The 10,872-nt window shown below is 50.1% G+C and overlaps 1 pseudogene; it reads left to right on the forward strand.

Annotated features, from left to right (window-relative positions):
• The first annotated feature begins 5,263 nt into the window (after positions 1-5,263).
• On the forward strand, positions 5,264-8,682 carry LOC146766852 (uncharacterized; annotated as a pseudogene).
• The last annotated feature ends 2,190 nt before the right edge of the window (positions 8,683-10,872 follow it).

Raw genomic sequence — 10,872 nt, forward strand, 5'->3', positions numbered from 1 at the left:
TTTAGCCCCTGCAGCTGCTCCGCTGGTTTCAGGGCACTCGCTTGGTTCGTTCCTAGAGAAAAAGGCTACGGCATGATTTTCAAAACTACTGCCCATCCACAGTCAGAGTTTCCTACATTCCTGGGTACAAATGAGTGGATCGAGAGAGGGCTTCTTTTCAAATTAGTTTAGCCATAGCTTCCTATTCTTTACCAATACCTGTGAAAACGAAACACTTGCCAGGTTTTAGTATTCTACACACACCCCTCCCTGGGAATTTTGGGGTAGCTTTGGGTCCCTCTGCGGGACGGCACCCAGCGTGACCCCCCCTCTCATCTGCCACCCACCCGCTCCCCCACCGCAGTGTGCGTCCCTCTCCTAGCGACCTTGGGGTGCCCCAAATGACATCAGAGCCCCGAGTCTTCAGCCCCTAACCCTGACTCCCGAAGAAGGCACAGGACGAGTCCAACTGCCCCGGACAGCAGCCCAGCACTCCCTTCCAGCCCTTCCCACGCGTCCATCCCCCCAGAAAGGGACTCCGCCGCAACAAGGAAGGGGGGGCAGCCCCCAGAAGGCTCGAAGCTCCTGCCCCGCCTCGCTGTCGCGGGCCAGGGGCAGAAAGAGGGAGCGGCAGAGGCGGCGGGGACGCGGCACGGCCGGCACGGCACAGAGCGGGGGCCGCTCGCAGCGCGATGCCGGCGGAGCCGCAGGTCCGGCAGCGCCGGGGCGGGGTCCGAGCGGCGCGGGGGATCCGCCGAGAGCCTCCGGCCCCGTGCGGGGACTCCCGCAAGGCCCGGGGGGCGCCGGGCTCCGGCCCTCGGGGCTTTATTCTCCGGCGCCCCGAGCCCCGCGGCTGCGGGGGAAAGAAGCGAAGGGGCGACGGGAAGAGAGGAGGGAGAGCGGGGCATGCGAAAGGTCGGGGAGGGAGGACGGGCTGCGGAGGAAAGCGGGCGGGGAAGGGAAAGGCCGGCAGGGGAGGAAGAGGGACGGTGAACAGAGGAGGGAGAGAGGGGGAATGGAACGGAGGAGCAGGGCAGGGACAGGACAGGAAGGAGCCGAGTTTGGGGGGGGACACGGAAACGGGGGAAAGAGAGGTAACTGAGGGGAATACGGGGAGGAGGATGGAGCGGTAGAGAGAGGGACAGGAGGGGATCCTCCCAGCGCCCCGGCTCCGCCCCGGCGCCCCGCCCTGCCCGGGCTGCTGCGCTCGGCCGAGCTCGGCTCGGTTCGGCTGGACTCGGCTCCTCGGCCAGCTTCGGCTACTTTGGGCCACGCTCGGCTATTACCAGCCGCATTCGGCTCGATTAGCCTCTTCGGCAAAGCTCGGCTCGCCTCGGCTGTACTCGGAGCCGCTCGGCTACGCTCGGCTCCTCGGCCAGCTTCGGTTACTTTCGGCTAAGCTCGGCTATTTCCGACCGCATTCGGCCCCACTCGCCTCTTCGGCGCAGCTCGGCTCCACTCGCCTCCACGGGCCCTCCCGGCCACTTTCGGCCACGCTCGGCTATTCCCGCCCGCACCCGCCTCCATTCGCCCACTCCCACAGCTCGGCTCCCTCCGGCTCACACATTTCCTCAGGGCACCTCATTCCAGGGCACACAAATTGCAGCCCCTAAAGGCTTGCGGCTCTTTCAACACACACTTGTAACTCAACTCTCGGGACAGAGCTGATGGCTCCTTTAGGACAAGAATAGTTACATCTAAAAGCAATTCCCTCATTTTGCATCTCCTTTTCATTTAACCCCCCCCAAAATCCCATACATATCACAAGGAATGTGCAGTTCTGGTTTCCCCACCCTCCGTATACTATTTGTACAAAGGACCTGGCCACAGCACACACAACTGAATAAAGCCCAGCTTCAATAATCAGAACAACTGACATTTGTTTACAAATTAGGTGCAGTTTTGTATGGTGCTGCGTACCCTCGGAGGCGAGTCGGGGAAAAAGAGCTACAGCACTGGAACCTAAGTTTTAGCAGCTGAGTCATTTGTAACTTGTGCCATAAAGTAAACCAAGCATCACTACAGTATTATCTGCTGAAGTTCTCCACTGTAGGTTTCTCCACTGTAGGTTTAAGGTACAGCAGCACGTGCTTTACTCCCAACAAAAGCTGCTCAGGTGGGGGGAGCCGGGAAGCCAAGTCTCTCCACTTTGTCTGAACACCATCTTCCAGGAAGGTACTGCTTCCTCTCTCCCGGGCTCCCTTCAGCAAAGTAGCAAATACAGAATCCGGTGCCACAGAAGGCTCTTGCCTGACCTCCTTGTGGTTTTCAAACTGTTTAAAGCGAAACAAAAAGCGTAAGAGAAAAACAGTGATGAGTATGAAACAAAAGTCTCTTCAGCCACCTTTGGTTTGAGATGAGCTCTGAACTGAAGCTCTGGGAGCACAGGCGTGCAGTCCTGCTAGAACAGAGCTGTCCAGTAGTGTCCCCAGGGGTATCTGGAGTGTTCACACTGCTGAACTGAGAAAAACTCACCAAACCCAGCCCAGGGGCCTGTGATCCTCCACCCACCCGGGGGAACTCCGGGCGCTGTAAACAGAGGCCACAGCGCACACCAGGCTCTGCTGTGCCTGCTGAGGAGTCTCTGTATGAGCCCTGAGGCCTGGTATCGCCTCCCAAACACCACAGAGACCTCTTGTGTCATCAGAGAAAAGCCCTGGAGCAAACGTGTGTCCCCAGCACGATCAACAAGGATGCAGAATTACCTCCTCAATAAAAACGCTGTTCCTGATGGAAATGTAACCTCTGTCAACTGTGAGGATTTTATAGGAATACTGGCTCAAGAATTCAGTGACTTCAGGTATTCCATACCACAGGTTCCTGGGACTACTTGGGCATCCAGAGTCTATAGTATCGGTTAAACTGGTAGAGCTGAGGATACTTAGCAGCTTTGTCACAGAGCTGGAACGTCAAGCAGGGAGAAAGGGGCTCTCTCGGAGAGTGCAGGAGGCCAGTGAAAACAGCAACAAAGTCCTCCACGACATCTGCTCCTAGAAAAGCCAAATAAATTAAACTATTGACATGAGCACGGACACTGGGGCAACCTTCCTTACTTTGGGCCTTGCCAGCAGCCCACAGAGCCTCACGCAGAAAAGAACTGAACGAGATCAAAAAGTGTTCGCAGTGACCTAGACACGTGCTCCTGACTGCAGAGGTACCTGAAAAACCCTCCAGACATCATCAGCTCCTGCTGAAGCAAACAATCCACCTTCGCTGTCTTGTGCCAAAAACACGCCCGTCTCTTTACAGGGAGACACCCTGCCAGGCACCGCCTCAGAGAAGAACCGAGCTGTACTGGGGGGATACACCCAGCCAACGTGTACAAGTTAAACAGAATTTTCTGTCAGAACTGGGACTTTCAGCACCCCCCAGGTGCTACTCGACTGCCACATACACAGAGAGGGCTTCGTGAGGTGCTCTGCGGTTGGCCAGTCCTGTTCCAAGCCCTGCTGATGCCCCTGTGGTTTTAACGCTGTCCTCAAGGAGGTAGTAGAACCTCGCAGTATTTGCCCCTGGAGCTTAATTTCTGAAGTTTTCCTTGGGAAACGCATCCATTTCCTACTTAACAAGGCAGTCCCCTCTCCCTGATCTCGGGAAGAGCTGCCCACAGGCACGGGAAACACCTTCCTCTCCTGATCGCCATGCTCTGCCCTTAAAACGCTGTGTTACTGAGGCCAACTACTTCCAGACCAAGACTGTCCATGCAGGGACAGTGTCCCTTCTCTTCAGGGTCAGGGAATTAGGGCAGAAGCACCTACAGAGCTTCAATGCCCCTCTTGAGCACAAAACACCATCAATCTGCACCTCCTTCTGCTTGCAGGGAAGGTAATAACATGCCTCAAGGTAAAAAATTATAAACGGTAAAAAATTATTACAAGAGAGTAGAAATGATGCCACTTTCACTCCACTGCTAGAAACGACACATAAAACATAAAAAAAAAAAACTGTACCTGTTCCGTTTTCAGACTGAAGCAACAGCATATTCCTGGCTGCTAATGCAGCAGGGACAACAACAGCACTGAAGGGAAATGTCTGGATAATCACGCCTTCATTTAAAGAGAACACAATTTCCTCATCTAAGCCATCACTGCCCTCCATCAGAACAGCCAGCATATCCACGACATCTAATAAGTGAAGGAAAAAATGTAAGCAGAGGATCCAGACTAACTGGGAAAACAACAGAGGTAGAATGCAACATTCCAGGAACACAAGGTATCTTTTTAGTTCCCAAAAAAACCCAAAAACAAAACAACAACAACAAAAAAAAAACCGAAAGCAAACAAAACAAACAAGAAAACCTTAAAAAAAAAAAAAAAAAAAAATTCAAAGGCACATTTGCCAGGCAATACAATGTTGGGGGCAGCACAAAAATCACAGCTGTACTTCATTCTGCCTTTCAAAGCTGCTGTCCAGCACAGGTTGCCCAGAGAAGCTGTGGCTGCCCCCGGATCCATGGAAGTGTCCAAGGCCAGGCTGGACAGGGCTTAGAGCACCCTGGCATGGTGGAAGGTGTCCCTGCCCATGGCAGGGGGTGGAACGGGATGAGCTTTAAAAAAAGGTGCCTTCCCATCCAAACCCTTCTGGGATTCCACGATTCTGTGAACAGCTTCAGGCAGGACTACATTTCCATTGTAGTTCAATAATGCTGCTGCAAGAACACGAAGAGAGATTTCAAATACTGTTAAAGTGGCACAACCACATCAAAAATTACGTCTGGGAGTAAAGTGGAAACTCTGCTGATTCCAAGGACACATGGAGGGCTGAATCCTGGAGATCCTTACATAACAGGATCTCTAGAGTTATCCATCCCCAGTTTGTTGCTTAGGGTTAGAAAAGGTAGCCCCAAGTCGTGGAGTTCTGTTCTTAAGGGGTTACCACATACCATCAATGTGAGAGACGGGGATGCTGATGTTTGATCAGAGTCCTGTAGCAACCTGGAGCACGCTGGCTTCCCGAACCAGGTCTGCTGCTTTGTCCGTGTAGCGGTAGGGCTTTGTCCTCAGCCTTCAGCAGGATCTGTCAGCAAAGGTGGAGAGAAAAGTAGAGTGCAGCGCCTCTCAAGCATGGGGGAACCATGTGCTGCTAAGGAAGACCACGTGCTGAAAGTGGTTTGAAGCCGGGTGGGTTTTGGGAGGACAAATTCCATATTACTTCTGCAGGATTCTGTCTGCAGTTCCTGCTCTACAAACCAAATACATCAAACGACAAAAACAAACAAATAAAAAAAACCCCACATTAAATTAACAACAACAAAATAATTATTCCTACCTCAATAAACCCATAACGCCTCGAACCATTCCAAGGAGGGCGGCAGGAGGGGCGGGCAGAGCCAGGGCCCCGCTCCGCCGCCCCGGCGGCATTTTCCGGCACGCGGCCGCTCCCGGCGTCTGGAGAGGGGCGCGGGGCCGGGAAAGGCGGCGCAGCCCTGCTCCGATGCCGCTCGGCCGCGGCCCGGGAGCGCTGCGACCGCGCCTCCGCCGCCCGCCGGCACCGGCCCCACCGGGCTGCCCTCGCCGCCATCCTCGCCGCCGCTGAGCCGCCTTCAGCCCTCCCCTCACTCACAGACACCGCCCCACTCGCCGCTCGCTCCCGCCCCGTCTCGGTGGTTTTGCCGGGCGCTGGCTGGGGGGCTGCAGTACCACCCTCTGTCCACAAGGCGGCAGCACTTGTCAAGAGAGTGCGCGACAAGCACTCGCAAGATGGCGGCCCGTGAGGACCTTGACGGAGACAGGCGTTTTGCCGATGCCTGTCGGCTCGTGCCAAAATCCCGCAGGCTCGCGGTGCTGCTGACCCCACAGCCCGTGTGCACGGCACCAGAACTGCCGCGGAAAATCCCCTAGGGGGGCGCCGGCGGTGCGGGCAATTCAGGCAGTGTGGAAAACAGACACGGGTCCTCGACTTTCTTGTCCTCGTTTTTGCACCCTCTTGAGAAGGTCAAGCCGAGTCCGCGCCAAGCCACTCCCAAGATGGCGCCCGCGGGCTGTGTCTGTAGTACCCACCTCTGTCCACAAGGCGGCAGCACTGCCGCCCGCCACCGCCGGGGGCCGCCGCTCGCCTCGGGGCCGCGGGCGGGGCAGGCGGCAAAAAGAACGGGCGCCGTCCCCTCCGGAACATCCTCGGTAGCAAATGCCCCAAAATATCCCGCGCGGAAAAGAACGCCAACAAAAAAAACCCCCTTGCCTCTAACCCAACAAGAACCAAAAGAAAAAACCTTTTCTTTTAAACTGCATTTCAATGTATTTTATTTTTATATTTTTCATATTTATATTCACATTCGGATTTATAATGTATATTGATGTATAACTGAATTTTTATAATTTCTTACATTTATTTCTATTATATTTTATTCTATTTTAGTACATATCTTAATATATTGCTTATATATTTCTATAGTTAGATTTAGATTTCTAGAAGGTTTATATTGCTTAAAATAAACCCCTGCCTCCATCCAAGTCAAAATCTTTAAAAAAATCCCATTATTTAAGCTCCGTTTACATTTATCTCTATTTTTTGCATTTATATTCAAATTTACATTTTAAATGTAGATTGATGTATGATGTTATTTATAGCCTATCTCTTCCTAATACTTATTTTTATTTTTTTATATTTTTATATATATCTGTATACATTGAATATATATTTCCATATTTAGAACGATATCAAAATAAAATGTATATTCATATTTTTTCTATTAAAGCCCTGTCTCTAACCAAATTTAAAAAAAAAAGCTCTGTCTATAAGCAATACTTGATTATTCATATAATTTTTCATCATTATAGTCACATTTGTATTTCTACTTTACACTGATGTATTTATAAATATATATTATATATATTATAAGGTAGCAAGATAGATAAATTATTATTTAAACTCTATTTCGTACATACTGCTAATACTTATATTTACTTACCACTGAATTTTTATATAGATCTTAATGTATTTAGGATATATTTCTACACATAGATTTCTAATTTTATTTTATTTATATTTATAATTTTTGTAATAAAACCCCTACCTACTACCAAATAGAAAATAAAAATCCCCTTTATTTTAAACGATATTTAAATATTTCTATATTTTATTTTTAATAGTACTTATATCTTCTATCACAATATATTGAGGTACTATATTTTGATATATAATATTTATGACATATAATGTGTTATAATAACACATATACTGTAAAATATGCATTATGTACTGCATTGATTTCTATTATTTTGTAATTTTTATATTTATATATCCACACGAATTAATTATACAACTCTATATGGTTATTTTGCTTGTATTTATAATCTCTATTTATATGTATTTATATATACATATAAAATACTCTATATCAAACAATATAATACCTAATAGTAATGGATAACATTATTTATGTTACATGTTTTATTTATATGTATTCCGTTTATATTTAAAATTGAAGGTTTATATTCCATTTTCATATTTATGCATTTCTTTTGTTTCATTAGAGTTATAGTTAAAACTTTGCAGTTATAATCCAATTCCTAAAAATAAAATGCCAAAACAAACAGCATCAAATTCCCACCAATACCATCCAAAAAATTCAGAAAGGCTCCACCAGCCAACCAACTACCAGCAGAAAAACCCACACTACACTCCTTTCACTAACAGTTCTTATCACATCACAAAAATGAAACAAACATTTAAAACAACCTATAGAAATCCACACAGCAAATCACAAAAACCACTAAAATGAAAAAAAAAAAAACCCAACTAACTTACTATACTGCAAATCATACAACAGACCCCGAACGTTTCTAAAAAAAATAACCAAAACTCTACCACTACACTAACTCATAAAGAGAACCCAATGCTCTATAAAATGAACTAAAAAAACCCACCAAATAATTACAGATATTAAAAAATCGAAACCACGAAGGAAAAAAAATTCACCACCCAGATAAAATAACTGCGCATAAAGACCCACCATAGATATACCCATGTTCCCAAAAATAAAACTAATAAAAAAACAACAACCAAATACATCAAACTAAAAAAAAAAATATATATATATTAACAACAACAAAATAATTATTCCTAACTCAATAAACCCATTATGCCTCAAACCATCAAAACACAAATACCACCTAGAAATAAACACGTCGCCAAAAGAGAAATGTAACAATTTTAATAACTCCCGAACTCTCTGCAACAATAAAACATACACGGCAATCAAATATGCCAAATGCATAAAACCCCTATAACATAATAAACAAGAATGCAATAATCAATATTAAAAAAAACCTCACTGATTAACTACAGGACACTACCTCAAACCCACCAAAACAAACACTACATATGCTCATGCTAATAAAAGCCTTCACAAACGAATTAAAAACCTAACGTCTACTTCATGCTACGACCCATAAAAACCATTGTAAACCTTTAAGAACACATTCTTTAGAAACATAAGAACGGATCAAAAAGAAATCCAACAACACTCAATCAAAAAAAACCCCCTTGTCATGCGCACCTGAAGCAAGAACCGTAACAACCAAAAAGTAACACCATGGCCCTTCTCCTACAGCAACTACGAACAAAAGAAAAGGATCCCATAAATTCCTCAAAACCACCGCAGCGAGGGAGGCTGGAAGATGCGGAGCCGCGCTCCCGGCCCCGGGCGCAGCGCGGCTCCGGCAGGAAAGCGGATCCTCCGGCAGGCAGAGGCGGCGCCGCGCCGGCAGACCCCCGCCCGCTGCCCCCGGCCCGGCGGGGCCGGCACCGGGCCCGGGGGGCCCCGGCGGCGCCCGAGCCCCGCGCCCGGAGCGGCGGCACCGGCCGGCACCGGCGCGCCGCCCGCGCCGCCTCCCCCGCCCGCCGGCCCGGCCAAAGCTCCGCTCGGCTCCGCACGGCTCGCACCGGCGCGGCTCCGGCGGGCCCGCGGCAGCCCAGCCGCGCCCAGCTCCCCTTCCGCCCCGGCCAGCCCCGGCACTGCCGCCAGGGCTCCGCGCCGGACCCTTCGCTGCCGGGCCGGGGGCAGAAGAAGCGCCCCGAATGCAGCGGCACAGCGCGATCCCCGCCCTGCCAGCGCTGCCACGGCTGCAGCTCCCTTCCTCTGAAGGCCCGACAGTGACGCCACGCTCCGGCGCTCACCTCACCCCAACGAGGGCACAGAAACGTGCGCTCCCCCCCTTCAATTGCGTCCCCTAGAAGAGCAGAAAACAAGGGGCCTGCCTCAAATAATGGTAAAAGGGAGAATTTTACCTCAATCCAAACCTCTTAAAAGGCGGGACCACAGGACTGACCCCTCCATTTCAACCTCAGGATGACGAAATTTCAAAGGGAAAGGACAAAAGCCCCCACTACAAAGGCGCACCGGCTCACCTGTTTGGCTACTGCTTCTCGGCACAAGGGTTTGTCCCTCGGCTCCTCCTTTGAGCAATGCTCCACGTCTCCAAGTGCATATCCAGGTGATCCCCCAGACCCCGTCCGAAGCACTCACCGTCCTTCCAGGAGACAGCCCCGGGAGCCCCCCATAAACTCCTCTCCTCCAGCAGCTCCGTGCAAAAGCGATGTGAGGAAAACCCCCTAAATCAGCCCCCGGAGGAGCCGCCCCCTCCTCATCATCCTCACAGCTCACACCTGGGGCTGCTCTGAGCCCCCATCATCCTAACAGCTCACACCTGCCGCTGTTGCCACTCTCCAACAGCGTCTCTCCCTCTCCAGCACACAGCGCACTTCTCACAGACACAGATCCAACAGAAATCTGCTACGGGTGTCAGCTTTTCTTAATCCATCTGGTTACACGATTAAAACACATACATGCATTGATGGTCATTGAGAGAAAGCTTTCCCCTGGAGAAAATAGTCACTTTGGTAGCACACTTTGATATATCTGTGGAAAAGCAGAATCAGCACCAACTCCTAAGACCCCTGCTGAGGAACCCAGCCCTCCTTGGGACACCCAAAGCAGCAGACCTCGAAAAAGGAGGGGAAAAATGAAGCTTGGAGTGGAAAAAGAGGATAGAAGTACAGAAGCCTTTAAAAATGCCTGCATGGAGCAATAGTGGGAACCAGTCACATTTCTTCTTTCCTTGCTTTCTGTGATGACATAAATAGAAAGTAAGAACACGTTAAACAAAAGGCAGAGCTAGGATTTTACAGGTCTTTATTTTGGCAGGCTGGAATGACAAACGCCTCTTCCGGGGCTGCGACACGTTTTGAGGAATGGCAGAGAACGGAGGCAAAAGGTGCCGGGGAGCCCTTTCTGTTCCATTTAGCCCCTGCAGCTGCTCCGCTGGTTTCAGGGCACTCGCTTGGTTCGTTCCTAGAGAAAAAGGCTACGGCATGATTTTCAAAACTACTGCCCATCCACAGTCAGAGTTTCCTACATTCCTGGGTACAAATGAGTGGATCGAGAGAGGGCTTCTTTTCAAATTAGTTTAGCCATAGCTTCCTATTCTTTACCAATACCTGTGAAAACGAAACACTTGCCAGGTTTTAGTATTCTACACACACCCCTCCCTGGGAATTTTGGGGTAGCTTTGGGTCCCTCTGCGGGACGGCACCCAGCGTGACCCCCCCTCTCATCTGCCACCCACCCGCTCCCCCACCGCAGTGTGCGTCCCTCTCCTAGCGACCTTGGGGTGCCCCAAATGACATCAGAGCCCCGAGTCTTCAGCCCCTAACCCTGACTCCCGAAGAAGGCACAGGACGAGTCCAACTGCCCCGGACAGCAGCCCAGCACTCCCTTCCAGCCCTTCCCACGCGTCCATCCCCCCAGAAAGGGACTCCGCCGCAACAAGGAAGGGGGGGCAGCCCCCAGAAGGCTCGAAGCTCCTGCCCCGCCTCGCTGTCGCGGGCCAGGGGCAGAAAGAGGGAGCGGCAGAGGCGGCGGGGACGCGGCACGGCCGGCACGGCACAGAG

Source organism: Lonchura striata, chromosome 7 (assembly GCF_050655825.1).
Source record: "Lonchura striata isolate lonStrDom1 chromosome 7, ASM5065582v1, whole genome shotgun sequence".
Taxonomy (NCBI): Eukaryota; Metazoa; Chordata; class Aves; order Passeriformes; family Estrildidae; genus Lonchura; species Lonchura striata.